Source organism: Arvicola amphibius, chromosome 1, assembly GCF_903992535.2.
Source record: "Arvicola amphibius chromosome 1, mArvAmp1.2, whole genome shotgun sequence".
In the NCBI taxonomy this organism is placed as follows: Eukaryota; Metazoa; Chordata; class Mammalia; order Rodentia; family Cricetidae; genus Arvicola; species Arvicola amphibius.
This window is the reverse complement of record NC_052047.1, coordinates 179829267-179834514: the sequence shown is the minus strand read 5'-3', so window position 1 is coordinate 179834514 and position 5248 is coordinate 179829267. Positions and strand designations below refer to the sequence as shown.

The following is a 5248-nucleotide window of genomic DNA, read 5'->3' as shown; positions in this document are numbered from 1 at the left end:
ACCCGTAAGTTATTATAGGATCAAACAACATACACTGGTTACAAAGGAAACATGGATCTGAATCTGAAGTTGCTGTATTAATGAGAACCAAACAAAAATGTTGGGCTCTTAGGAGATAGTACAGACATGGAGATAAGCATGGCTCTTAGGACAATGGAAAGAGAAATGACCCAGACCATATAAGACAGATAGAAATCCATATTTGACGTGGCAGAAGTAGAAGCAGGGATTACATGTTTCAGAGATTAGGTGTACTGAGAGGGATGTGGTAGGTAGGAGAAACTCCCTAATGACTGTTCTGTGGGAGGGATGGGAGGATGTGCCACTTCTCATAATGGCACACTGTGGTGCAATATCAGGGCAAGTATTTTTATGGCTTTTGTTTTGCTTATTTTTCTGTCCTCTGAATACAATTGGCCTAAGCATCCCAGGTGACGGACACAGCATCTACTTAATCTCTTGGCCAATGTGGCTTACTGCTTCTTGGCAAGAAGGACGAGTAAAGAAACTGTTCAGAGTTGACCTTCCTCTGCAGCTTGAGCTGATGGTTTAAGCTGCAAATACAGAAGCAGGCTCTCTGATGGCATCAGGCATGTTGATGCCTGGAATAATAAAGGACCAGGGATGCTTTGGGTACCAGAAGAAGGTTTGTGCAGTAGTTAGAAGAAAGGGAAAGGTTAGATTGACTGTTGGAGCCACCTGTGCTGGTTGAGAAGCTATGGATGGCTAACAAGACAAGGCAAAACTCTCAGCAAATGGATGAAACCCACAAAGGTACTGTGCAAAGCGAATAGCCAATGAAAGCAAGAGTGAGTCATTAGGGAAGCAAGGACTCTCCACAGCAAAAACTGTGGACCAAAAACAAAGGTCCACTGTCCAGTCTCCATATCTCTCAGTTATTAGAACTGAAACTCAGCACTGAACAACAGTTCAAATTTCTTATTTATTTATTTGAAATTTTTTTTATTATTTTTTATAATTATTTTTATTTATTTTATTTATAATTATTTTTATTATTTTTTATAATAATTATTTTTTATTTTGCTTCAATATCAGGTAAGTGGTTTTGTTTTGTTTCCTTTGTCATATGTGTGTGCATGTTTTGTCTGTATGTACATGCGCCAAAGAACATACAGTGACTGCAGAGGTTAGAAGAGGGCATCAGATCTCCTGGGGCTGGAGCTGCAGATGGTTGTGAGCAGCCATGTGGATTCTGGGAACTGAACCCAGGTCCTCTGGAAGAACAGCAAGTGCTTATAGCTGCTGAGCCACCTCTTCAAGCCCAAGGCAAGTGTTTATATCAAGAAGTCCCCTGCCTTTCTCCAAAGAGATCTGCGTTAGTTAGGGTTTCTCTTGCTGTGATAAAACACCATGGTGAAAATTGGCTTGGGGAAGAAAGAGTTTATTTCACTTCCACTTCCACATCACAGTTCATCATGGAAGGCAGTGGGACAGGAATTTCAACAAGGCAGGAACCTGGAGGCAGGTGCCGATGTAGGGGTCACGGAGGAGTGCTGCTTACAGGATTGCTTGCTGTCTTGTTGTTACCAGGACTTGTAGCCAAGGTTGTCTCCACCCTTATGGGCTGATTACTTCTACATTAATCAACAACTAATAAAGAAATACAGTGAAGACTTGCCATGAGGTTAATTTTATGGAGGCATAGTCTCCATTGTGATTCCCTCTTCCCGTATAATTCTAGCTTGTGTTGAGTTGACAAGACTAGCACTAGCCAGTACAGGATCCTTAGCCATTTTCTCAGACAATCATATAGTTGAGGCAGGGGGAGTCAGAAAGACATTTCTGAAGACTGTTGTTGGATTCAGGTTGACAGATGTTCATATTCATTGATTCAAAACATCAGCATGGCTTCTGTGTTATACTGAGGGAGAACAGGGACCAGTATAATTGGCATTTGCATACTTGGTGAGGGACACAGAATCTACTCAGTTCTTTGACCAATGAGGCAAGTACTGTGCTGTTAGTAAGCAAGTTTTAAATTTCTCATCTTCCCTTGTATAATAAAATGTCCCCCCCCAGCCAATCCCTTCAAATAAAGAAATGGTCTCCAAAATCCTTAAGGATCACAGTTTCCAAAACGCCTTGCATCTCAGGGAAGGGGTTGGATTGGAATGCCATAATTATTACCACTCTTAGAAAATTCAAGGTTCTGGAGGTAATAGTCTTCAATAATAAATTTATTTATTTTTAGTGTTTGGGTTAAACTCAGGGCTTCGTGCTTGTTAGGCAAGTGCACAATCACTAGTCTCTACTCCCAGACAACATTTCCTTCTAATTCATTTAATTAGTCTGATCCATGTGACTGTCCCAGACAGGTCCTGGAAAATGACAGTGAACTCCTGAGAAATCCACCGAGAGCTTGCAGCAGTTGTAGCTTCGGGATCAGATGTTGTGTCCCTGCAGACAGATGATCAAGATAATCTCAGAGTATGTGAGTACTTGGTTTGAGAAATGAAGAGGATCCCTAAAGGGAAAAATAATTGCATCTTTTAATTATTGCATCTTATCCCACAGGGAAGGCCTTATTGGGTTGTGGGCTTGTAATATTCCTACCTTGGAACACTGTCAATATTCACACACTGGGGTGTTGTAGAACATTCTAGGCAAAGATGTGTTACATTTGTGTGTGCTGCAGAAAATTACTTTAACTGTGTAAAGATGTGTTACATTTGTTTAACAGTGTAAGGATGCTGACTTTAATTATTTAAAGATGTGTTGCCTCTCTTTCACCTGGGCTTTCTAAGGCACCCAATTACCATAATAAAAAGCTAAACAGACAGCAACTACGAGAGGAATAGGTGGGGCTGTCAGGAAGATGTAGTAAACAGGAGGAGAAATCTGGCCTTGAGAAGGAGAAGAGAGAAGAGAATTAGGAACACACCTGGGGTTAGCCCCAGGCCACTGCCAGCCTGCCAGACACAGATGGAAAGAAAGAAAAAGTAAAGGGAACCGAGGTAAAACATAGACAAAGAGAAACAGTTTACGTTAAAAGAGCTAGGCAGAAATGATCCTAAGCTAGGATGAATATTCAAAACTAATAATAATAGTTCTCTGTGACTTGATCTGGGAGCTGGTCGATGGTCCTAAAAGAGAAAACCCTGGTACACTGGGGTGACAACTTGGATGAGACCCAGTGTGGGAAAGTATGCTTAAGCAGGTTCAGGCTGTGCTGCTACTGCCCAGCTGCTTGTGACACATGCCCTCACATACCCTCCTGCCTCAGAGTTTCGAGGATAGGATAACAATGGGAGAATCGAAAGGCAGCTTCCTTGGATCCCTGACCAAGGAAATTCAATACTTTATACTTTTTGTAAGACAGCTCCTGGCAAGACTCAACACAGTGACTGGAGACACAGACCCTGACTGAGATACGGCAAATGTCAGAATGGTCAGTTATGACCTGGATTCTGTTATCTCTTCAGTCAAGCCAGGCATCTACAAGATCAATCCTTCATGAGGTGGAAGGGCTGAGGATATATGCAACTAACTTAGCCCAAGCCCTTCTGTCACTACGGATCTGTGCCTTCATCTTGGCTCTTTTCCGTGTCTGCTAAGCATCTTTTGTGACCTTATGGAGTTGAAGAAAGCAGAACAAACTTGACTCATGGATGACACTTAGTTTGGTATTTGGGTACGTGGTGTAACGGTGGCTGCTTGCAAGTCAGTCGGGTTAACCCTGAAGGGTAAATCTTCCTACTTGCCAGAGCTTTCAGTGGTGCACTAATGTGACTGCTCTACCTTGTGTGGGAACAGGAACAGCTCTCATTTAACTGTGTCTGGACTTGTAGATGTTGGTAAACACATTTTCTATTAAATGTCTAAAAAGTTCAAAGTAATAGAAGTGTGCAGTAGAGAAATAGGAGTAGACATTTGGTAATACTCTTTTTGAGGGAATCAGTGGACAAGAGGGTTGAATGACCAGGTTGACCAGATGAACCCGGTATCAACCTTATCTATAATGACAAAGAGTTTGCAGTGTTGAAATCCCGGTAAATGAAAGTTCTAGGAATGCAAAATCATTTGGTGGTATTTTCAGGGAAACGGCTGCGAATACAAAGCCACTTACTCACTGTTTGCAAACAACAAACCAAAGTTCAGCTTTAGACTATAGCAGAAAGTTTGTCAGGATAAAATTTGATCCCATAAGCCATTTAAAATCACATCTGTGTATTTCTCTTTCTTGCGTATACCCCCGGGAAAGCACAAATGCCTGCCATGCAGGGAACCACAAGCAACAGGAGAGTGATTACATCCTTCTGCTTTTAGCACAACAGGCAGAACCCAAGGCAGCGAACTGAGGATGAGGAGCAATGAGCTGAGGTGGTGTTTCTTGTTGGAGGAGAGAGTTGCTTTTTCTTCCTGGCTGACTGGCTAGCTTAGCCCTGAAATAATCACACAGAAACTGTATTAGTTAAATCACTGCTTTGTAGAAGGAAGCGGCGGGGCTGCGTCCCGCCACCCAGCCGCCGGCTAGCTTTACACCCAAAATAATTACACGGAAACTGTATTCTTTTAAAACACTGCCTGGCCCATAGTTTTAGCCTCTTATTGGCTAATTCTCACATCTTCCTTTAGCCCATATTTAGTAATCTGTGTAGCACCATGAGGTGTGGCTTACCAGGAGAGATCTTAACCTGCGTCCATCTCGGAGAGGAGAAGCATGGAGACTCACTATGGCGACTGCCTGAAGCATCTCCCCAACTCCTGCTTCCCAGCATTCTGTTCTGTCTACTCCGCCTACCTAATTTTCTGTTCTCTTAAAGGGCCAAGGCAGTTTTCTTTATTAATAATGAAAGTAACACATAGACACTCCTCCATCACTGCTTGCTTGGCCCATTAGCTCTAACTTCTTATTGGCTAACTCTTACATCTTAGTTTAACCCATTTCTAGTAATCTGTATGTCACCATGAGGTTGTGGCCTACCAGCAAAGCATGGCTATCTTAGGCGGCTCCATGGCATTCCTCTGACTCCATCCTTCTTCCTCCCAGCATTCAGCCTAACTTTTCCTGCCTACCTAAGTTCTGCCTTGCTATATGTCCAAAGCAGTTTCTTTATTCATTAATGGTAATCACAGCACACAGAGGGGACTCACACATCAGTTTCTGGGATCTTTTTCTTTGTTTTGTTTTATATTTTTTGAGACATGTTCTTACTATATAGTTCTGTCTCAGAACTAATTACGTAGAGAAGGCTGGTATGAAACTCAGAAAGATTCACCTGCCTTT

The 5248-nt window shown here is 42.3% G+C and overlaps 1 long non-coding RNA gene across 1 annotated transcript; it reads right to left on the bottom strand.

The window, feature by feature from the left end:
• Positions 1–1381: 1381 nt before the first annotated feature.
• On the bottom strand, positions 1382–4699 carry LOC119821494. The gene is made up of 2 exons (XR_005286628.1): positions 4640–4699; positions 1382–2485 (listed from the first exon to the last, which is right to left on the bottom strand). It is a non-coding gene; the product is annotated as an uncharacterized LOC119821494 (long non-coding RNA).
• Between the last annotated feature and the right edge of the window lie 549 nt (positions 4700–5248).